At 40.8% G+C, this 24,984-nt stretch overlaps 1 protein-coding gene across 4 annotated transcripts in view; it reads right to left on the bottom strand.

The window, feature by feature from the left end:
- ACSL4 (acyl-CoA synthetase long chain family member 4) overlaps positions 1-24,984 on the bottom strand; it is a 114,703-nt gene that overhangs the window by 67,938 nt on the left and 21,781 nt on the right. For 2 of the 4 annotated variants that reach the window (XM_044235810.1, XM_044235811.1), the window contains exon 1: positions 14,301-14,407. The exons of 1 other annotated variant lie outside the window; for it this stretch is intronic. The gene's annotated coding sequence lies outside the window, so the exon portion shown is untranslated. Of the gene's footprint in view, positions 1-14,300; positions 14,409-24,984 lie in introns of those variants that run through there. One more of the 4 variants, XM_044235808.1, reaches the window with a different exon arrangement.

Here is a 24,984-nt window from a genome sequence, read left to right as displayed (position 1 = left end):
GTAAGTCTAAAATTATTCCAAAATGAAGCATTTATTTTTCAAAATAAGCCATTTATTAAGATCACACTTGAAAAATTAGAAAAAGGAATCCTTTTGGTTAAGGGATCCCCACATATAAATGAGAATACATTGATATAAAACTTCTCTGATTTCTGCCTTCTAGTATGACAACAGAGAGGCGTAAAGATGGTCATACAATATGGCCTCTCCTAAATATGACAGTGATGTCTCCCAATTGGGCACAGCCTCACTGAAGCAGGAAACAAATGTTTAAGTCTCTTTTCTTTGGTTTTATAATCATCATTACTGAAGACTTACCACCATATTCACATTTCTATTTGAGGAAAGGAATTAAAAATAAGTACAACCAGTAATGACCCATTTCCTTTGTAATATTTTTTTAAAACTTAGTTTCCCAAATCCTGGGCAGTTACAGGTGCATGCACATGCGTCTATTCAAAAACTATTCAGTGGGCACCCACTGTGCTGTCTTTACAGGGCTTACTATTCAATAGATAATACTGTAAGTGGGCTAACACAGATAGCAGACATACTAGAATAGGAAAGGAGGGTCACCCATGAGGCAACCCTCGACCCTATAATAAGCCTAACCAGGTGAGTATATACATTTTAAAAAGCTAATAATAATGGCTACTCTTTGGGATTATCCAGTTATACCTATTACTGCTTAGGTCCTAGTTGGCTTGCTTAAAACGTACTTTTTTAAAAACCTCCTTCAGATACTGGGGCAAGGGAAAGTTTGCAAAGCCAAAGAATGAAAGTGAGTTTCTGACAAACAATAAAGGAAAGAAAGATACAGAGCTGGAAAACACAAACCCAGAACTAAAATGTCACAATCAATTCCACCTGCACACCACTAGCCAGCTACTACAAAGAGCACTGCCTTTGGGTTACACCACTACTCTGGCAAGCATAAAATTTGGAATAGGCTAGCTCCACTGTGGAACATATCCAGCAGAGGTTTTATTACTTGGAGGTTTCGTTACTTAAGTATTTAAAATGCCTCAATATAAAATGCCTCAATATACAACAATTTTGCATAGGATGAGACCCACAAAAAGAATTTCAAAAACAGATTTAAAGAGAAGCACCAAGGCTCTAGAAACTCCCAAGCAGAGCAGTCTTATTCCCCATCTCCATGAAACACTGCTATTTAAGGGAGAGGATGTATGTACCATACAAAGGCCAGCTAAGAAACCTGCTACAATGTCAACAGCGTTGCTATTTCCTGCTAGCAGATCTCACCCATGTATCCCTGAAGCAGGGAACTTCTGCTGCATCTGCAATGTAATTTACCTAGAAGACACCCCTTTGCAATTCCTTCTGTGAACATTTAATCTAAAATATATTGTCTTTAGACTAGGTTACAATTCAGTCTTCCTTGAAGCATCTGCAACCAATGTGAGCAGCAGTAAAAGCTAAGAAGGTGCTCTGTTTTTATAGGGGTATGAGCCAATCTGTTGCTTACTCTTCCTCAAAAGCAAAACCAAGGTCAACCCAGAGGAAGGTCTGAAAGCCAAAGTTTTCTGTTACTAAACATCATCAGGTCTGATGATTATGTCACAGCAGCTTACCGGTCAGATTTTTAAAGAATAAGAAAAGGTATTAGCAAAACAGTTCCAACAGCTCCATCTTAGAGTTTCCAGGGCTGCCCCACCAGTGAGTAGAAGAGGAAGGCCCTGAGGTTCAGCGCCTGGTGCCAAGCCCAGGCAACATCCTGATCTTTCAGCGGCAATGGGGCAGTGCCGGGAAAAGCAAGAGAAAAAAAATTCTTTTAAAGGTTTAGCAATAGCAGGATGTGGCCCCAGACCTGGCCAAATATCAAACTCAACACAAATTCCCAAAGTTTAGAAAATCATCCCACAGAACAATTTTATGCAACCCAAATAACTATGACACTTTGAAACATCACTGATTTTCCCTCGCATGGGAGGTAGAGGTCAGCAGCAGAGGCAACAAATCTAAGAAGGGATTTTTGCATCCTAAACAAATTCTGAGTCACTCTACCCAATGCAAAAGAAACTTTTTCTCATGATCTCATGACAAAATGCTGTAGCATCTAGAGGAGAATGGACAAAGAAAATTACCATAGTGATACATTAGCTAGGAAGGGTGCAAAGTTAGAGAAATCAACTCTAGGTTGAAAAACAGTTCCTTCAACCCAAATTAGCTGCTTCAGAAAGAATTGCCTGTGTATGGTGACAGAGGGTAACTAGACATTGTGGTGATCATTTTTGCAATGTATCCAAATGTCGAATCACTATGTTGCACACCTGAAACTTATAGAATATTGTGTGTCAACTATACTTCAATAGAAAAGATAACAATAACAAAATAAAGGATTTACCTATTCGATAAAAATGAGTTGCTTGCATCTCCTGAAAGTCATTAAAGTAACATGTTACATAGCAGTAATCCCACCTTTGAAAAAGACAGAGTTTTGTGGGGCGCCTGGGTGGCTCAGTGGGTTAAAGCCTCTGCCTTCGGCTCAGGTCATGATCCCAGGGTCCTGGGATCGAGCCCTGCATCAGGCTCTCTGCTCAGCAGGGAGGCTGCTTCCTGCTCTCTCTCTCTGTCTGCCTCTCTGCCTATTTGTGATCTCTCTGTGTCAAATAAATAACATCTTTAAAAAAAATAAAATAATTGGGGCACCTGGGTGGCTCAGTGGGTTAAAGCCTCTGCCTTCGACTCAGGTCGTGATCCTAGGGTCCTGGGATCGAGCCCCATGTCGGGCTCTCTGCTTGGCAGGGAGCCTGCTTCCTCCTTCTCTCTCTCTGCCTGCCTCTCAGCCTACTTGTAATCTGTCTGTCAAATAAATAAATAAAATCTTTTAAAAAAATAAAATAATGAAAAAGACAGAGTTTTGACTCCATTTTGCAGATTTCCACTGGAGACTGTGGTATCATCCAAAAAAACATGACAGGGCTTTTCAATACATATAGTCTTAGCTTAAGGAACCCCAGAGGCTACAACTGGTTTTTAAAATATGTCTTTATAGCACAAATGGGTTGAGATTCCTGGTTTCAGATCTTAAGATACACTCTGGGTATAGATCATATATTCACTGCCATTTCCTAGTCCTTTGGTAATGCCCTAGTGTAGCACCCACTTCCTCTCTCCTGCCTGCTATGCCTTAAAGCAACATAACCCTCCAAACAAAGGCAGGCACAGAGGTGGTCCGGCTTCCTCAGTTGAGGACAACGAGAACCAAGATTGCATGCAAGCCCTTTCTCCCTATGAGGTTTAAAAAAAATGCCATCTTTAGGGCTAGGGGCTTTCTGAGAACAAGATCAGCTGTTCGAAAGTTGTGTTAGGGACAGCTCTCCCATTTCACCAAATGTTATCACTGCAACCGTGGGCCAATCACTCCACACGATCATTTCATGTAAGCAAAGAAAAAGGACATAGATGCAGGCTACCAAGGAGAGGAGACAGGGCTTGGAGAGCCATCTGGGCACTAACATGTCTGACACATCTTGCTCCCAAGGGTCGAAGGGGTGCCACCTTGTAAAACAGCTTTGCTTACAGAAGCTCCGGGGGGATCCATGGAGCTAGGATTCAAGACAGCTAGCAGGGCTGGGGCAAGTGTCATTTTAAACCCACTGAATCATCCCTCATTCACTTCTACCCAGGTAGTCCCCAAAGACATGCTGTGAAAGTGAGGTGGGGGGAAGTCAATCAGTTCAAAATAAGAATTTAAAAAAAAGGTGGCAGGGGGTTCATAGAGGTTTCCATGTTGCAGCAGTCTCCTCCAAAACTACTTTAAAGGATACCACCTGTAAAGAATAAATTCTCTGGGGGCCAGTTCCTAAAGAAAACTACCAGCCTACAAACATTTAAATGTTCAGCAATCTCTTGGTGGTCAAGCAAGTATTAACATTAATGTAAATATGCCTATAAGTTAAAAATCTGCTTCCACATAAAAACCCTGGCCTTCATACTTGACACTAAACACAAAATCTAGGAATCCAAAAATTTCTGGGGGAAAATGTGAGTTGTACAACATCCTATAAGTTCAATCATTTTGCTTAAAAAATGTGTAATGTAACTGTATTGAATGCTAATGCTTACATTTCTTTCTACATAGCTTCCCACGTGTGGGTTCCTATAATTCACCAAAAATGAGACTGAGCCCTGCGCCTTTTCTAGTTTCCTGGCTATGGAAACTACTTACTTCACAGAAATTCTAACCCACTCCTGTAAGGAACTGCCTGGGCACCAAGAGAATCCCAAAGACTTTAAACCATCCTAGACCAACCTTGCAATTGACCAAATCGTGAAGGTTTCTGTGGTTCCAGGCAGAAGAATGCCATTTTCCCTGGCCTGCTTTTCTCTTTTCTGCTCTATTTGCCTAAAACACAATCATCTGACAATTGTTTATAGCTAGTTCTATCCAGTTTGGCCCCTCAGTCAAGTTAGGATTTTTCCACTATTCTTTTAAGCAACTTCTCTGTATCTTCAGTGATCATGTGGAACACAACATCTTTTATTTGGGCTCATCCCACGAGACCTTAGCACTAGCTCTGTCTTCTCTCCAGTTTTCAAAGCCACAACTGAATTTTAAGCTCATTCACCAAGTTCCTGTTTCCTGTCTGAGGGAAATGTTGAGCTTTCAGTTCATCTGAGAAGCAGAAACGGCTGACATATTCTGAGCCTAGTGAATGATCCCCATCTCAATGGTAGCAGCTCTGCTCATTTCTCTAGATTTTCTTTGATGACTCCTCATCTGGATACCTGTAGGAGAGTGGTCCTTCGAAACCCTATCACTGCTTGCTTTTTAATCATATTAAAATCCCTTAACCACATATTAAAGGCAATGCACAGAATACCTAAGAGAAACCAGGTATTTTCCCAAGCCTTCCACTGCATTCACCTCACAACCCATAGAATCTACCAGAAACATTTTCAACACCTCTGTAACAGTCGAGTCTCACATGCCCCTCATTAATCAAGTGGGAAATACAGTCCCTCTATCCTGACTCTCCTGTAAAATCTGCCCCCTTGACAGCACCCACGAGAGAAAAATCCTCATATTGCAAAATCAGCTTCCAAAAAACCGAGATGCACAGCTTTGGAGAACAGGGACACTGTTTTAATTACCACAGCAAAAACAAGAGCATCTACCATGGGTCTTCACATTCACACCATTGTTGGCAAGGGAGACTCTTCTTTTGGTAGTCCATTGAATTCACTAAAAATGGTTAAAGTATCAAAAAGTATTCAGTGTAACGTAAAATAAGGTAAAAATTTTCACTTCTAAGTTCACAGCATAAACCCAGGAGAAGCTGTAATGAACCTTCAGTGGATGTGCTTAACTAATGCTTCCAATTTTAGTGTATGTGCTGCCGAAGCGAGCACTAACTAATGCTTCCAGATGGGCTCATGGCTGGTTCAGTCAGAAGAGCATGAGACTCTTGATCTTGGGGCTGTGAGTTCAAGCCCCACGTTGAGTGTAGAGATGACTTCAAGTTTTTTTTTTAATGTTCCTAGATGACATGAGAGAGCAGAATGCATACATACATGCCCAAATCAAATATGATCCACCAACACAGTTCTAATATTCAGTTGTATACACTACAGATGGAGATATCCTAGACAAGGATTCATGTCGTTACAGAGAACCTAGATTTTCTTCACCTTTATAACTTGTAAAAGAATACAATTATGCCCACATCTTTACCAAAAATTGGAACAGTTGGTTTTTCTCTAAATCAAAGTAACTCTTCAAGTTCAGTTCTAAAATCCTTATTAAAATCCTTTAAAATACTTATAAAAGCCAAACTCCTTGGGGTGCCTGGAGTTAAGCATCTGGCTCTTGATTTTGGCTCAGGTCATGGTCTCAGGGTTGGGAGATGGAGCCCCATGTTGGGCTCTGTGCTGGGCGGGGAGCCTGCGTAAGAGTCTGTCTCTCCCTCTCCCTCTGTTCCTCACCTCTCTTTCCCCTTCTTAAAAAACAAAACAAAACAAAACTCCACTCAAAACAGATTGTTAATTACATTCTGATACATTGAACTTATACATCATTACTAGTAACTACAATTTAAAGAACATGCTTATATGGGGCGCCTGGGTGGCTCAGTGGGTTAAAGCCTCTGCCTTCGGCTCAGGTCATGATCTCAGGGTCCTGGGATTGAGCCCCACATTGGGCTCTCTGCTCAGCAGGGAGCTTGCTTCCATCTCTGTCTCTGCCTACTTGTGATCTCTGTCTGTCAAATGAATAAATAAAATCAAAAAGAAAGAAAGAAAGTACATGCTCATAGTTAAATTCAAAACAGAACTGATCTGGTTCAACATTGAGAATTTTAAAATTCCATGGCTATTTACTTTTGGTAACCATGACTTTTTTTTTAAGATTATAGTTTGCCCTAGAAACCAGTTATTTTAACGAGAACACTGTATTTACATGGCAGTGTTTTTCATTTCCCACCAAGAGGTCTTTTTCACTCACTCAAAGTTACCCATTATGAAAGATGCTCATGATATAATGCCACGTTGAAGGAAGTGAGTTACAAATCAGTCTATGCTGTAAGAATCCATTTTTGCAGAAAGACACACTTTTGCACATGTGCCTATGTATGTGCGTAAGTGCCTACACATGTGTATACAGAATGTGTGCACAAACAGATATAACCAAAAATTGGCAATAGATCTCTCTGGGTATGGAATTACAGTGCCTTTATACTTCTTTGTACTTAAATTTTTAGTGTAGAAAATCTAAAAGATACAAATAGTACTTTACCAAAGGGAGAAATTACCAAAAAAGTAGCAGAGTACTCACTAAACACAAGGCACTGAGTTTCTAGCATGGTGTCATTGTATAATGCACAACATCGGGACTGGGGTGCGAGCACCCTCCAGAGTGTAAATGTGTCAGACTATTCATCTGTATAATCACTGGTAAAACAGTAATCACAAATTTAGAAACTCACCATAGAATTGTGCAGGGTCAAAAACTAAAGTATCCCTTAGACTGCCTTTCTTTAACAACACTCCCTTTCCCCCCAGAGATAAGCACTCAGGATGTGTATCAATTGGACCTTTTTGTATCATCCGCACACATAGTAAGGGTCCGCTGTTGTTTTTAGGTAAGTGGAATTATGGTATGTGGACAGTGCTGACAGCCTCCTTCCCCTACCTCTTTTAACAGTGTACTTTGGAACTCCTATGTCAGTTATTACATAGGTCTATCTGAGGGTTTCTTTCCTTTAATAGCCCTATTGGATCCCATAGACCAGCATATTATCATTCAACTCATTCCCCTATTGATGGACATTCAGGTTGCTCTGCAGGTTTCACTGTTATAACCAGTTTCACCGCAGTGAAACCTTATACATATCTTTATACACATGTGCAGATATTTCCCTAGGTTCCTAACAGTATTGCTAGGCCAAAATACACATACATTTTAAAATGAGAGGATGTGGGTATTTTTTACCAAGAAGCTATACAATCTGCACTCTCAGTGACAGTGTATGATAGTACCCACTTTTTTGCTAAAAGTGGGTATTATATTTAGTTTTGCCAATGTATTTGGTGAAAAATGGTTTTCATTTCCCTAATTACTAGAGGGAACTTGAGCATCTTTTTTCATATTCATCATTTTTATTTCTTTTTCTGGGAAATGCCAATTCATAACCTTCTAATGTGTGCCTTTTTTTTTATTGATTTTCAGGAGCTCTTTACATAAAGTGGGTATTACATAGCAGAAGACTTTTTTAGTAAAAGGTGTAAGATCTATGCGATCTGCAGAGAAACCAAAGTATATAGTAGAAGCCTTTTTATCTAATGTTATTCGGAACAGTTGATTAGTTATTGAAAAGGTCAATTAAAGTAAACAATCATAAAAAATACACACATGACAAACATTTCATTTTATCTTCATTTCATTAGCAGTAAATGCACACATGTTCCTCAAACTTTTGATAGAGGGCAAAGAGGCCAAGACCTTTTTCTTTAACTCCAGGCCCACTAACAGTGAAGAAATTTAAACTGAATTTTTAGAAAACATATAACTTCAAAGAACTTAAAAGACATTTACAAAGCACTATGAGTGAAGAAAACTTTAGATTTTTATCCTTATTTTATACAGATCTTTTATCGTCTTACCCACACTTAACTGGACAGTAGTCACTTGCTTTCATCAACTCTACAAAACACTCTATTTGTTTTTTTATAATGACTTGAATATAACTATTACCCAGCTTCAACAATTATTCACATGTGCTGAATTTTATTTTTTTACATCTCTATGCACTCTGTACCTCCCCCAACCCCCCACAAAATTTGAAGCAAACCCCAGACATCATATTATTTCATCTATAAATTTTTATAGGTTAAGTAATAAAAGTATCTATTCTAATGGTGGGTCCTCAAGCATACTGGCATACTGGAGACCAACCTACTGACAGCAAGTGCTCAATGCCATGCATTTTACAAAGGAAATGAAGAGCATCGTTCATGTGGGGAGTCGGTGAGGGAGATGTCAATTAAACCTTCCACTGCATATGTAAGTGGCATATCCCCCAGTCCCATCACTTGCATTTTAATCTGTCACAGTTGTCTGTTGCTTTCCAGAAGTTTTTCAACCATATACCTGAATTTTTGAAATACATCTTTAATTTCTTTTTGTATATGATGGGAGGCAGGGATACATCTCTTTCCCAATGTAGAGCCAACCCTCTTAACTCAGCTACCATTTTCAACAGCACCCACAGGGCATTTAAGAAAATTCAAGTGTCAACTTCAAACTGACAAAAGAAAGCTACGCAAACAAAACAGTAAGCCAACAGTCTAAGTTCAGCTTGCCAGGCCTGGACTACGGTGTATTCAAAGGTTAGTGAGCAGTGCTGGGAGCAGGAACAAGGGCACTGCCCTACCTGGCTCGGTCACAAGCACTCTGGCTTACAGTGGGGTCCTCCGAAAGACTTCACAAATGCATAGACCTCTTTCTGAATCTCACCAGCTGAAAATCTACATCACACTGAACTCACCCACACTTAACAAGAACAATAAAATCCACATTTCCACCCTCCTATCCATTCCTTCATGCTGCTCCTAGACCACAGGTCCTTGTAGACTTAGTGAAGAAAATGAGTACATTCTCCTGAACCACAATTTCCCACAGAAATGTAACGAAAAGGTACTAAAAGTCCAGGTAAAGTCTGCTGAATTTCCTTTATAACACAGAGACTCAGTAATTTATAACACTGCTTTATCTCTGGGTAAACTTTGTCTATAAAGGACCAGAGAGTAAATACCCTTTGGTGGGTCATACATTCTCTGTTTTGACTCCAATAATGCATTTTGAATGCAGCCAGACAATATATAAATGAGTGGATGTGGTGTGTTCCAACAGAAGTTGATTTACAAAAACAGGTGGTGGGCAGGATCTGGATGCCGGAGTATTTTGTCAGCCCTTGCCTTACACCAATGATTGATCTCTATCAAATTAGAATACACTCCCCTAGCTGTACACTTATTTGAGCAAATATGGTGACACTGAGGGAACAAGTAATACTTTCAGTACCATCTTACAGAAATGAATACTCTAAAAATTAATCACTAAACTTTTCCTGTAAGTTCTTCTCATAAAAGGAGTACATCCACTGTTCAAAATATAAAATTGTAAGCCACTTTAAAGCCAGTGCTTACTTTTAAAGAAAGTGAAAATGAACACTAAGTAACTACTCTAAAAGGAAAATATACAAAATATATTTTGTAGACGTACAAATTCATCAGTCTTTTATTCATTATTCTGGTAATCAACACGGAGTGTAAAAAGCCTCCAGTAAAGATTCATGACCACAGTACTCGAAACACAGAAGTAAACTTTAAATGAGAACACAAATTTGTTCTTCAGATCACTTACTTACCAGAAACCTTGATATAAAAAAAAGAACTATACAGTTTTGCCAAAATAGTTTTAATTTAGAAAGTGAAACCAAAAATCTCCTTGGCACATCATACTGACTTAATTTTAAAATATTAATTTTAACATTTCACAGCCCGGTAAGGCAGAATATTTTCAAGGGACAAAAGATGGCAGCCACTTTAATATAGCAAGAGCATGTGTGAGTACGTATTCACACTGCAAGCCATCAAGACCAGTTGTTCACAGAACACATTTGAGCTCCAGGATGGTTGAAATGAAAAAAGCTCCACTGCTTACAGAAATATCGAATGTTCTACAGAACAGCAAGCAGTAAAATTAAGTAACAAAGGCACATCAGACCCTTGACACCCAAGGCACTACCCCTAAAAGGAAAAATTGATAAACTGGACTTCATCAAAATTAAAGACTTTTGTTCCTTGAAACTCCCTGTAAAGAGGATGAAAAGACAAACTACAGACTGGGAGAATATATTTGCAAACCACATACCTAACAAAGGACTAGTATTTAGAATATATAAGGAACTCTCTGAACTCCACAGTTAAAAAAAATATAACAAGAAAATGGACAAAATGCATGAACATACATTTCACCAAAGAGGATACAGAGATGGCAAATCAGCACATGAAAAGATGTTCAACATCAGTAGCCACCGGAGAAATGAAAATTAAAACTATGACAAGATACCGCTAGATACCAAACAGAAAGGCTAAAACAGAAAATAGTAAGAATGGCAAATGCTGGCAAGGATGAAGAGCCTTCATACACGGATGGTGGGAATGCAAAATGGTACAGCCACTCTGGAAAACAGTTGGGCAGTTGCTTTTAAAATAAACATACAACTACCTTACCACCAGAAACTGCACTCTTAGGCTTCTAGCCCAGAGAAATGGAAATTTGTGTCCACACAAAAACCAGTACACAATCGTTCATAGGAGCTTTATTTATAATTGGTTCAGAACAAAAACCAGAAAACAACCAGATGTCCTTCAATCGGTGAAAGGTAACACAAACTGGGGCACATCCACACCATGGAATACGGCACAGCAAAGGGGCACATCCATACCATGGAATACGACTCACCATTGAAAACGAACTACCTGGATACAAGGTAGACTCCCTCCAAGAATCTCCAGGGCACTACCCTGAGTATAGAGCACCTGGGTGGCTCAGTGGGTTAAGCCTCTGCCTTCAGCTCAGGTCATGGTCTCAGGGCCCTGGGATCAAGCCCTATATCGGGCTCTCTGCTCAGTGAGGAGCCTGCTTCCCCCTCTCTCTCTGCCCGCCTCTCTGCCTGCTTGTGATCTCTCTCTCTCTCTCTGTCAAATAAATAAATAAAATCTTTTTTTAAAAAAAAGCCCATCTCCAGAAGTTATATCCTCCATGATTCCATTTATATAACATTCTTGAAATGATGAAATTATAGGCATGGAAAACAGATTAGTGGCTGCTGGGGATCAGCGAGCGAGGGAGGGAGATAGCTGTGGCTATAAATGGGCAACACCAGGGATCCCCGTGGTGATGCAACTGTATCTTTACCCTGGAGGTGGTTACATGCATTTACGCATGTGATTAACACTGCACAGAACTAAATACACACAGGCAAATGGGTGCATGAATAACTGGTGATCTCTCTGAACCAGGTGGATGAATTGTATCTATTTCAGTTCCTTTGTTGTGATATTATACTAGGGCTATGCAGATGTTACCACTGGGGAAAGTTAGATAACGGGTATTGTTTCTTAGAACTGCATGAGAATCTACAGCTACCTCAAAAATGAACAGCTAAAAGACAATGAAAAGAAGTACAGAACACCAGCCAGTGATGGGAGTGGAAAAATAAAGCTTTTATTTTTGCTACCATCTCAGGAACTTAAAGTCAAGGAAGGGGGAGAAAAGGATGCCAGGAAGAGAAGCTATAGGCTACAATTAATATAATCATCTCCTCCTTCCCTATGGAGCTCTGAGGTCCCCAGGATTTTGTTTGTGTCCCTGATTTGAATGCTGTTGTTGCTGTTAATAAAAATAAACTGTATATACATCTATCTCTTTACAACCCTCCCATAACCATCCCAGACTATAAAGTCATAAAGATGGTTTTCTTAACCATCATATCCTAGTGGCCTGGCACAAAATAAGTGACAGCTGAAGGAACGAGATAAGTTCAATGAGCGATAAATGAAAGAATGAGATGCCAGCATATTCTTTAAAGTTCCTAGTCAACTGAAGTTACAAGGCAATAGGCTGCATGGACACATTCACTTTCAAACTTCTAAAGGCCACGAACGTTTTTTAAAAAGTGTAAAATGCACACATTTCACTTGCAAGCAGAAGTTAACAATACTCGACTTTTGTAAAATGCTTCCCAATTTATAGACTTCCGCATATGGTCCCCCCTCATTTGATAAGGATGAATTAAGAATGATGCACACATACACTGGAACAGGTATATGCAGATCTTTGAGAAAAACATTCTAGACAACTGGTATAACTAAGAACTTATGGCACAACATTAATGCAACTTATATAATCTTAATAAACTTGTATATGTCATATAATCACATATACAGATTCATTATGTATATATTTTCCAGTATAAGAAGAATTCAAATTAGGGGGCTTACGGTTCACTCTGTCAATCACCACAGCGCTTTTACTGATGCAAAAATGAAGAGAGGCTAAGTGAGATGTCCAGGATTATACAATTAGCTAGAGCTGGATCCAGAGCCTCTCCAAGCCCCAATTCATTTTTTTTTTTTTACTGAATTGGGCAAGACTCTCCTTCCTCCTCCACCCATCCCACCCCTACCCAAAACACATACAAAAATGTTCATCTGAATCGCTTTTTTTAAAATAGGGTTTTCAGAGGGAAAACTTTCTTTTTTAATGTTGCATTACACCTCCCCATGGATTTTTGAAGTGTCAAATTACCTCCCATATCAGAACAAAATGGTACTTTACCCTATGGCACAAGTACACTAACGGTCTACTGTTTCATCCTCCACCCAAGTGGTGGCGAGGGTGTTAATTCTAACAGGAGGCTTACATGTCTTACACTTTTGTGGCTCCAACTGAAAAAGAGAGCTACTTTACAATTCAAGAAGAGGTTTATGCGATAAAAAGCTTGACTGATAGGCTCACGGACAGTACTGTAATTGAATCGCCACTTGCACACAGCCATATGTATCAAGAACAGTTACAAGTATTAAGAAGCAAAATCCAAGAAAAACTAAAGTGACAAGCAACTAACTACCAGGAAATGGGGCTTTAATTAGGTTAAATCTCCGTTATGCAGCAATATGGAACTAAGCATGAATTTAGAAGTCCTAGAATCACACTGCAAGAACCTTATTTGTGCTCTAGTCCACATCCTCATTTTTGTACATGAACAGAGGCGTCGATTTAGCCAGTAACCAATAAAGCAGACTGCTTACTCTTTCAAAGCGATTCATTTTTTCAAATGCCATTTTGCCCTTATTCTGCATCTCACCGTCGTTTCTTGGAGCAATGACTGATTATTTTGAGGTGAGACACTAGAGCAAAATTCATTTCAAGAGCGTGGAAAAATGCCTTTGAAGGAGGAGATGTTGGAGTGCAGAGGAGAAATGACGTCCTATTTAAAATATGTAACCCCTTGATGGGGGTTAGGCAATGAATCATATTCTCCTCGATTTTTCTATGTGCTATAGACATCGGCTGCAATTTTTTCTGTAGGGTACTCAACTGAGAGGAAGAGGAAGTGAATAAAGCTCATGCTAAATATACAGCATTCATGAGGACAGGGATGTAGATAGAAAGACAGGAAAAAATACGAGCATGCTTCTGGTAGAATTCAGCTGTTTTCTAACATACCTAAAGATACGGAAGCTAAAAGGATATCGGAAGCCAGGGCATCCCTCAAATCGAAAGGGCGGATGCTGCCAGGGCCAGAGAGATCCTCTAGCCCTCGGAGCCATATCCATCCAGAGGGGACAAGGTGGTGTTGAGGTCGAGGGGCACCCTAAAGGTCGTTTGGAGGTCTGGAAGCACCTGAGGTGCTCCTTCAGAAAGGGTCAAGGCAAAGCCCAGAAGGCCGGTCGGGAGGATGCTTCTGGCTCTCGCGGGGTGGGGGGCGGTGGGCGGCAGGAAGAGGGGCAGGCTGGGCCCCCTAGGACCCTGGACTTCGGCGGAGGAAACGATGCAGAGACCCCGGGAACCTTCCTGGCCCCGGGGGAGGTGGGGTGAGAGGTTTGCAGGCGGGCGGGTAGCTCGGCCGGGCTCCAGGAGAAAGCGAGCCGGTTCCGGGAACTGGGACGTCCCCTCCACCTCCGCGGGGCTCAGGTGTGGGACGGCAGGGCCGCCGGAGCTTGGGCGCCGACTCCGACAGGGGTGGGCAGCTGGGGCTACTCACCGGAGACACGGCCCCCCGTGTCTTCGCAGCCGGCCGGCGCCTGGCACTCGGAAGCCCTCGGAAGAGCCGCGTGCCCGCTAGCGCTGGGGCGAGGAGGGGCGCGCCGCGGAGGCCGGAGAAAAAGCCGCAGCGGCGCGCGCGCACCCGGACGGCTGGCGGAGGCGGGACGAGGCGCGGCGCGGCGCGAGCCCGGAAAAGACGCGCCCGGAGGGGCGGGCGGAGCGGGGGCGCGCGGTGGTGTGGCTGAGCCGGCCGAATCGGGGGCGGCGGACGTCTCGGCCCACCCACGCTCCCGCCTCCGCTCGCCCCGGACGTCAGCAGCGGAGGCGGGGCCCGGCTGGCTTCCCGAAACGAGGGAGGGGCGCTGAGAGCAAGCAGAGTCGGCTAACGGCTCCTCACTGGCTTGCTGCAGCCTCTCGCTCCGGCTTCGGAGCCGCTGGGAGAGCCGGCCGCCTTATCAACTGTGTTTTCGGAAGGGCCTAGTGCCTATCTGATTTCAGCGAGGCTTGGAGCGCGCCCACGCCGGCACCTGTGCTCCCTTCTTAGGACTCAGCCCCGGGAGGAAAGTTCCCCTCGGGTCATCTTCCAGCTGCCCTTTAGAGATATTCATCTTTGGACTTCTACTCTTTCTTCCGACGGAGATCCTATTCTTTGATTAAAGACATCCTGCTCCTCCACGCCTGAGCTACTGCCTCCGTTCTCTTACCTCGCCTCTCACTCCGTTAAGACCCCGCTCCCTCCCATTTGTGAACTACCACTTGGATGAGGGCGGGGGGGGGGGCGTGTTCCCTTGACGCCTTTCCTTTCCACCGCAGGGGTCATGGCCAAAGAGCCCACAACTGATAAGGAGCGCATTGTGACATTTTACTGGCCATGATCATGGCTTAGGAGTTGGTCTTACAAATACCATTCCCAAGAGATTCAAGAGATAGCTGTTAAAAGTAAGATTCTGGTGAACTGTTTCAGGACTGCAAAAGGGACAGACCATAACTGTAAATGAACCATGACGACAAGCTGCCTAGAATGTATCACCAGAAGGATTAAAGCACCAATATTCTTCCAAGCTCCCTGATGCAAAATGGAGGACTAGCTTCCTCTCCCTGCTAGTAGTGGTCATTTCATTTCTCTTGCTGTTTTCCATCTTCCCATAGAATTACACATGTGTGTGTCACCCTTTCAGATTACAGACTACAGTCGTTCTGGAGCTTTAGTATGCATCCAAATCATCTGGGGTGCTTGTTGAAATATGGGTGCCTGGAGCTACAACCTCCAGATACTGTGATTAGGGTCTGAGTGGGTCTGGGAAATTTGATTTTTTAATAAGCATCCCAGGTGACACTATGCGTGATGAGAGGCCCACAATTGGAGCACATAGAACTACAGCTCTTTTGTGTTACTTACTCTGAAGTAGGATTACTCAGCCAGTTTCCAACAGGTCAACCCACCTACCTATAATATGCCTACAACTTTTACTATGGCAGTCATGAACTTCCTTTTTCGATGCTGACCTAGAAAGTTCAGGACTTCAAACAACGAGTTTGTTGTGTTTATTTTATGAGAGATCTTGTAATACCAGAAATAAGTAATCATTTGTTAGCTATATAATTCACTAGGTACCTGCAGAGTACAGAGCCTCCATAACAGGGTTAACACAAATGAAGTAGAAGGAATGATCATCTCTGCCCTCAACGAATTTAGTGTCCAGTCATGGAATTAAAATACAGACACAGAACAAACCCAGTGTAGCACATAAGTCAATCCATTGGACCGGGAAGAAAAAGGACTTATAATTAAAGAGTACTTTTGTTGAGGTGCCTGGGTGGCTCAGCTGGGAAAAGCCTCCGACTGTTGATTTCCAATCAGGTCATGATCTCAGGGTCCTGATATAGAGCCCCTGAGAGAGCCCTGCATTGGGCTTGGAGTCTGCTTAAGGATTCTCTCTCAGCCTCTCTCTCCATCTCTAAAAAAAATAAATAAAATAAAGAGTACTTTTGTCCATTTCCTTCACTGTCATTTAGCCCAGACCTCTTCGACTAGGTAATCTCCCCTGAACACTGAGCCCTTAGCTTACTGAAGTTGCTCCAACTTTAAAAGGTATCAAAGAAAGAGCCCAAAGCTATCTGTTTTTGTTGGTATGTATGACTTTGTATACATACATACCTATGCATGGACCCATGTGTATAATAGAGATATAGATCTACTTATCAGACCCAGAAACTCTTTCAATTTTTCAAGATCTTTATCACTTAAGTTATTCATTAACACAGACAGTTGGGGCTACCTTTATCATAGACCACATCTCTTTGCTCTACAGTGAACCACACCCAGGACAAAGACTGAAGAAGAGCTACATCCCCAAAAATGAAACCAGGTAGCTCCATACAATTTCTAGCTTTCCTTTCTCACGTCTTCAAGGTCAAAATAAACCTTGTTTAACTTCTTGTCATCAGAAACCCTCCAACACTCCTACCCAGGAACAAAACATTCCCCCAGCCGGCTGCCTGACATTTTAGAGAGAACATTTGCACAGTTGTTTACCAGTTAGGAAGACAGGGTATTATTATCGCTGTTTTACAGGTGGAGAAATAGATCCAGGTTAAATGACTTGTCTAGTCCCACAACTAGCTAGTAACAGAGCCTGGATTTCCTACCATGGGTCCTCTGACTCCTGGATGACAGCATTTACCAGGACATCAGTCTTCCTCAGAATGAAATCTTGCCTGGGACTGCCAACCCAATTAGAAACCGAAGAGATCAACATATGGAAATGGAAAACAGGAAAATAGACGGCACAGTGGACAGATTTAAACTACAACATAAAAAGAACGAAAAGCCTGAAAATAAAACTGTTCGAAACCAAGTGGAATTCAACGCAACAGCTCTGTTAGCAGGTACTCATACTTGGGCCTTGCTCACTTGACTCTCCTGTAACAAGAAGCTGAAACAGATAGCCAGGCTGCTCCTGAAAACAGAAAACAACCGCTCTTCATTGACCGTGTAACAAGGCTTTTCGTGTTAAACGTACTGCACAGGTTTGTAAAATGTAACTTCTTCCTGTGGTCCAACTACAAGCAGCAGGACTTTACAATAATATTTGCATAGACAAGTTATATTATATTTTGTCCTGAGCAAGGCCTTCTTTTATTTTCAGGCCCAACCACTGGGCCAAATACTGTCTTCGATGGCTTGTGTGAAACGAGTGAAATCAGAAACCTAGACAGGAGATGATCTTACTGTGAACATAAATAATAACCCAAGCTACTCTATTCAAAACTGGTCAGAGGCCTAGTAGCTAGATCTAGATGTTGTTGTTTGAGAAGTGATCCTTTTATTTTTCCAAAGAGCCCTTTCTTTTCATTCCAGCACATTTGGCAGGTTTTTATATTCACGGAAACACCAAAACAAAGGGAAAGACACCCCATGCATCTGAATGGAAGAGGATGGTATTGTAAAGCCTCAATTCTTCCCAAATTAATCGATAAAGTCAGTGCAGTTCAAATCAAAATCCCAGCAGGGGTTTAATGGAACTTGACTACAATGTGTCTTACTAATTCCTTCTTCGTCCTCTTAAAAGTGAGCTCCTATCCCCTCTAAATAAACTCCTCCCAGTGTCCTTGCAAACTGCTTTAGTAACCTTCCCAAAACGCAAAAGAGAACAAAATATTCAGATTATCCCTAAGGCAGGAGGCAAATGAAATGGGCTGTGGGTGTTATTGGAACAGCATGGAAATTACCTTTAGTGTATTTTTATTCCCTTTCTGTACGATTCTAGCCCAATAATTTTAGGGGAGAAGAAAGGTCACTGGCATCATAACTCATATTCGGTCTCTCTTCATTTTCCTTTCCCTTTCACATACCAAAACGTTCTATTTCATCTTCCATTCTTAAAAGACAAGGCAAATAACGACAACATTTTCAAATGTCCCTGACTCAGAATCATTGTCTACCAGAGCTGGAAGGCCACTCAGAGGCAGACGAGCAGCATCGAAACTATGTGGGCTTTGGACGGGGACCACCCTGGACCCAGTTACATAATGTCTTCTAAGCCTCAGCCTCCTCATCTCTGAATTGGGGCTAATAATGGTTTATCCTTCACAGGGCTCTTCTAAGGGAGGATTAAATGAAACCATGCTTGTAAAAATTAATTATCAGGTATGACCTCATGATCTCCTCATTCTACTGATGAGAAAAAAGGAAGCTGTTACCAAAATTCACATTCTTCCGTTTACACCACACCACTCTTTGTCCAGATTCTCCTGTTTATTGAATGACTTTCTTTAGAGCCAAGGGCTAAATTCCTTAAGTGGTCTACAACCACCACCCTCACTTTCATTGACTAAATCACTCTGTAACCTGTGCACTAAACCTCCATTCCCTTCAATCCTCTAAATATGCCTTTTGCTAATGCCTTCTCTGAAATGGACAAACCCCTTCATTATACCTACATATTCATTCTGCTTAAGCCTTGAACATTTATTCAAAGCAATCCTTCTCCAAACTAAAATGTTATAATAAAACTGTCTCCTTTGCTTGGATGTGTGTGGCACGGGTCCAGGCTAAGTTATTGTTATACAAATGGAAAATCTTTAGCAACATGTTTAAATAACAATGGCCACCAGGTATTAAATACTTACTCAGTGCAGGGCACTGCACCAAACACTTTACAGGCATTATTTCATTTTACCCGCACAGTAAGCTTACAAGGTAGATACTGTTATTATTTCAGAGGAAAATGTGCATATGGCTGGATAAGTAATATTTCACATAACCATCTCATTAGCACATAAACCCACCTAAAAGAGAAGCAAATTCTCATTTTGGAACATCTTACTTCTACATTAAACACAGGGGAAGCCCTCCTACAAGAAGACATTGATAGCAAATACCTGGAAGGCGAACTCAAAGATTCTGAGTCACTTTTAGCTAGGTTCTGTATCTAATCCAGACCATCTATACAGGCAGCTTTCAGATTCAGGGTCTAACCTCAACTTTTGGAGAGCTCATTTCAATAGTATTTATGAAAGAGTTCAACAAATCTAATTTTGTTGCCAATGGACAAAACATTACATAGGGCAACCCAGATCAGCTTATGAATTGGTTATCTCTCTTAATTGAGACATGATGCAAATGAGACCTAATGTAAAAATTATCCAAACTCTTTGTAGCTAGGCATCACCACGGACGAATACGTTTCTGGAAGACTATTTTAAGCAAATTTTCATACTATAAGCCCTACTTTTCTACTGCTTATCTCTATTATTCTTTTTCTTACAAAAGAAGGGCATGTTCACTTCTTTCGTTCAAACAGAAGTATATAAAGTAGGGCGCCTGGATGGCTCAGTTGGTTGGGTGACTGCCTTCCTGGAGTCCTGGGATCAAGTCCCGCACTGGGCTCCCTGCTCAGCAGTGAGTCTGCTTCTCCTTCTGACCTTTCCCCTTTCATGCTCTCTCTCTCATTCTCTCTCTCTCAAATAAATAAATAAATAAATAAATAAAATATTTTTTAAAAGAAGTATATAAAGTAAAAGGAGTCTTGGGTCCTGCTCTACAGAGACGATGACAACTGAGAACAAGCTGATACACATCTTCCCGAGTGTTTGCCATGCACATACAGGGTAACATATACTTATTTTTCAAAATGAGAACATATTATACATATTGCTCTCCAAATTGCCCTTATCCTCTTAATAATGTATCACAAACATCATTCCATGGTATTATGTTTGTATGTAGATAGCTAAGTAATTAACTTTTTTTTTTTTTTTTTACTGCTACCCGGTATTCCATAGTATGGATGTACCATGATGTATTCATCATATCCCTCTTAACAAACACTTAGGATATCCCCCTAGTTCTTCACAATACTCCAGTTAATATCCCTGTGCAAGTATCTTTGTATATTTGTTCAAGCATCTCTATATAGTTAAGCCCTGTAACTGGAAATGATGCTAGGTCAAAGGCTATGTGCTCTTGAAATTTTAAAGGATACTATCAAGGTGTCTTTTAAAAGGACCAAACCATCTTACACTCCTACTTAGAGTATGTAAGGGTGCCATTTTCCTAGTATCCTTGAAAACATTGAATATTATCAAATCTTTAAAAATCTTATCAATCAGGATATCTGGGTGGCTCAGTCGGTTAAGCTTTTGCCTTCAACTCAGGTCACTATCCCAGGGTCCCGGGATCAAGTCCCGCGTCAGGTTCCTTGATCAGGCGGGGAGCCTGCTTCTCCCTCTGCCTGCAACTTCCCTTGCTTGTGCTCTCTCTCCTTTTCTTTCTCTCTCTGTGACAAATAAAAAGTAAAATTTAAAAAAAAGAAACCTTACCAATCCAATAGGTAAACAATGCTTTCTCATTATTGTTTAATTTCCTTTCATTAAAATGTTTGAAAATTTTGTGTATTTTTCTAAAAGTAACAACTATTCATTATAGAAAACAGAAAGCACCAAAAATATATAAAGAACGATCTTTACTCCTTTTTTTTTTAGTATCCTCCACACCCCATATGAGGCTTGAACTCATGACCCAGAGATTAAGAGTCACATGCTCCACCAACTGAGCTAGCCAGACACCCCTAAAGAGTGCTCTTTATTTTTTTTAAGATTATATTTATTTATTTGACAGAGAGAGAGATCACAAGTAGGCAGAGAGGCAGGCACAGAGTGGGGGGGAGGCAGGCTCCCCACTGAGCAGAGAGCCCATGCAGGGCTCAATCCAAGGACCCCGAGATCATGACCTGAGCCAAACGCAGAGGTTTAACCCACTGAGCCACCCAGGCGTACCAAGAGTGCTCTTTAAATCCACAATTCTGCAGCCTTGAGTGAGCCACTATGAATATTTTGATGTATTTCTCACCAGCTTCTTCTCATGCGTATTTTTTTCCAAAATTGCAACCATTCCATATGCCTAGCTGACACTTGAACAGCATGAGGGGAAGGAGTGCTGATCCCTTGTGCAGTCAAAAATCTACATATAACTTTTGACTCCCCAGAAACTTAACTACTAATAGCCTGCTGCTGACCAGAAGACTTATAGATAACACAAAAAGTTGATTAGCAAATATTTTGCATGTTGCATATATTATATACTGTATTCTTACAATAAGGTAAATTAGAAAAAAGAGTTATTAAGAAAATTGTAAGGAAAAGAAAATACATTCATAGTACTCTACTGTATTTATTGAAAAATTTCCACGTGTAAGTAAATCCATAGAGCTCAAACTCATGTTGTTCAGGAGTCAACGGTATAGTATTGTGTGCTTTTCCTCACTTGACACTGAAAGTGAGCTCTCCCCCATGTTGTTAAAAATTAGTTAAAGACCAGGTTTAGGGCTGCATAGTATTCTAGCACATGGCTATTACATAATATATTTAACCAGTCCCCTATTGTGAGTGGGTGGGGCATTTAGGTTTCTAAATTTTTCAAATGCTATAAGTGATGCTATTACGAACATCCTTGAATATCAATTTGCATGTCTCTCTAATTGGTTTCTTTAAATAACTGTTAGATGTTGATTTACTGAATCAAATGTTATTATTTCAAGGTAATTGACTCATCACCAAAACTTTTCCATCTGATTTTCAGTAGAAATTGAAAACAGTAATTTGTAGTGATAGTCCCATTGATGAGTAATCCCCAATAAGAAAACAAATGCATGCACTGATCTGCTGTAAAATCATAAAGGTAATTTTAATTTTAAATCAAATTAAATAAAATGATTTTTGAAATAAGTTACCAACGCAAAATAGTGTTTGATTCAAGGTGAAGAGGTTGTTTCTCTTGTTTAGGATTTGAGTTTGGAGAGGTTGTTTCTCTTGTTTAGGATTTGAGTTTGGGGAGGTTTTTTGGCAGGAATATAATATTTTAACATTCTACTGGAGAAAACAGTTGGGGAGAGATAATTTCAATGAACAGAGCACACTGACCTTAAGAGTCCCTTCAGCTTCAATTACACCTCCCTCCCCAGGACCTCATACTCTATCCTGTTGCCAGCCTTTTGTAGAAGCAGCTGCTTTTTTGGAAATAAACAAGCTGATCTTGGGCTGAAAGAAAGACACTAAATACAGAAACCTAAGGAAAGCACAAAAGCAAATTATGTCTGCAAATTAACAGAAAAGAAATAGCCACAAGGTAATAAAAAATATCAAAAGCGGGTCTTCAGATATTACAGATCAGATCAGTTCCCTGATCAAGTTCTGTGATCATAAGTTTTGATAGAAACTTTATCTTACCTACTGTTTTTAACTTGAGAAAACCTCTAAAACTGGAAAGAAATACTAATGCAAAGACCATGCCTTCATCACTTCCACTCCTTTGTATTTTATTTATTTTACATTTTTATTTTATTTTTTTCTTTTCCTTTTCTTTTTTAAAAAAAAAGTTTTTTATTTAAATTCCAGTTAACAGGGGTGCCTCGGTGGCTCAGTCATTAAGCGTCTGCCTTGAGCTCGGGTCCTGATCCTGGGGTCTTGGGATCAAAGCCCGCATTGGGCTCCCTGCTCAGTGGAGAGCCTGCTTCTCCCTCTGCCTCTCCTCCTGCTTGTGTTCCCTCTCTTGCGCTCTCTCTCTCTCTCTCTCTCAAATAAATAAATAAATAAATAACTTTAATAAATAGATAGATGAAATTCTAGTTAACAGACAGTGTAATATTAGTTTCAGGTATACAACATGACAATTCAACACTCCTGTACAACACCCAGAGCTCATCACAAGTGCACTACCACAGCTCATCCTATGTCATGCCCAAATGATAACCTAACCCCTCCCAGATAGATCTTAAATCCTTGACCCCTCCTCAGGGACTGAAGGTGCTAATTGTTCTCTTCTGACAACAAGCTGACCCAGAGCTCCTCTGACCCAGAGCTCCCTGGAACCTGTGTCAGATGGGCTGGAGAAAGGCCCCTATGCTGGCAGGGCAGATCACCTTACCATTTATTACAACTTTTCAGCTACACGTTAAGAGGGGAAAAGTTTCAAAACCTGGTACCCTCCTGCAGGAAAAAAAAAATGCATCATCCGATTAAGTGAAAGTCAAGGTACCCTCATCTGAAGTCACAGAAGTTAAGAGAATGAAAGACTGGAAAAGTTCATGTGAGAAATGCTTGAGCCACTGACTAGGAAATAGTGCAATGTCCTGTCTGAGTCAGTTACACTGTTTGATAAACAAATATCTATGACACACATTGCAAAACGGAGATTAAGAAACCTCAGGGCAGAGAACAGACCATCACACATACAAGTGTGCTGAGGCACTCAGCCAATACATAAAGAGGAGCCTGGCTTCAGAACTTAGAAGTCTGTGTCTCTCGGCCCTTTTTTTCTTTGCTCCTTTTTAAACGTATTCTGTTGATACAGGTTTGAACTGAAGCAACAGTTTTAATTTCTATATGTGCAAACAAAGGAAGAGTACACGTCTGCCTTTGAAATTTAAAGCACGTAACACATGAACTTCTCAAATAGAAGTCCAGAGCTGTAAAAGATTTTAAAGGTAATGGAGAGTCTGATCATTCATTTATTTACAGATGAGGACATGGAGGTTCCAAGAGATTAAGTAATTTATTCAAGGTTACAAAACTAGTCATTTCAGAACTGAGGGTTGGGACAGAGATCTCCTATCAACTCTCAATTCATCCTACTTTGCTACATTGTCTACCTCATATTGATTTCCCAGATGTTTGACAATCTAACCTTAAGCACAGTTACCAAAACCATATCTATTAAAGTGCTCTGAAAAAAATAAAATAAAATAAAGTGCTCTGAATTGCTTGATTTAAAAAAAATCAGGAATGTCTAAGGAAGACAGAAAAATATGATCTGTTTAATTTATGTGGAACATATCTGAGGAAGCAAGCAGAAATTTCGATGGGAAAGTTTTTTTTTTTCCTCATTCACATTTTGTTTAGGGGGGAAAAAAAAGTCCCACAAAACTTTCCAATACCCTTGTTAATTATCTGCATGTGCGCAGACCTACAAATGTCCCTTCCGGGTTGCCATGTCCTCCTTAACCAGTGGACATATGAATTTGATAGTCAACTTGTCCTGTTTATCATGGCTTTCCTTATTCCCATCTGTCAGTTTTATGACATTCCTGCTATTTCATTTAACTGTATCAGCAAATATTCAAGGTCTGTAAGACTTGCTATCAGAAAGGAACTTTCCACTGTTGTGGGAAATGTGACATTCTCAGGGGTGGGGGCCAGGAAGGCATTTGGGGCATCGGCCAAATAGAATCTTATGACGCTAGCCCTCTCATTCCTGTCTGCTTCTGATCTATCTTCCGCACTATCTAAAAGAAACTATAAAAGTTCAGAAATTGTCCAACGTCAGAAGTAGTCTACATTGAACATAACCAATAAATACATGAAAAGATGCTCCACGTCATTAGTCTCAAGGGTAACATAAATCAAAACCACAATGAAGTACCACTTCCCATCCACTAAAAAAAAAAAAAAGGAAAATCTCAAGTATTGCACGAGGATATGGGGAGAAAACCTCCCATCTTGCTACCAGGGATGCAAAAACAGTACAGGTGCTGCAAAAGACAGCTCAGCTGTTCCTTAAAGCATGAACCATGGAGTTACCGTATAATCCTGAAATTCCAAGCCTAAAGTATATATCTAAAGTCACTGAAGATGGGCATTCAAACAAACACAGGTACACCCCTGTTCATAGGAACATTATTTAT

This window comes from Neovison vison, chromosome X (assembly GCF_020171115.1).
Source record: "Neovison vison isolate M4711 chromosome X, ASM_NN_V1, whole genome shotgun sequence".
NCBI lineage: Eukaryota > Metazoa > Chordata > Mammalia > Carnivora > Mustelidae > Neogale > Neogale vison.
The sequence above is the reverse complement of the archived record's forward strand: the minus strand, read 5'-3'. Positions and strand labels throughout refer to the sequence as shown.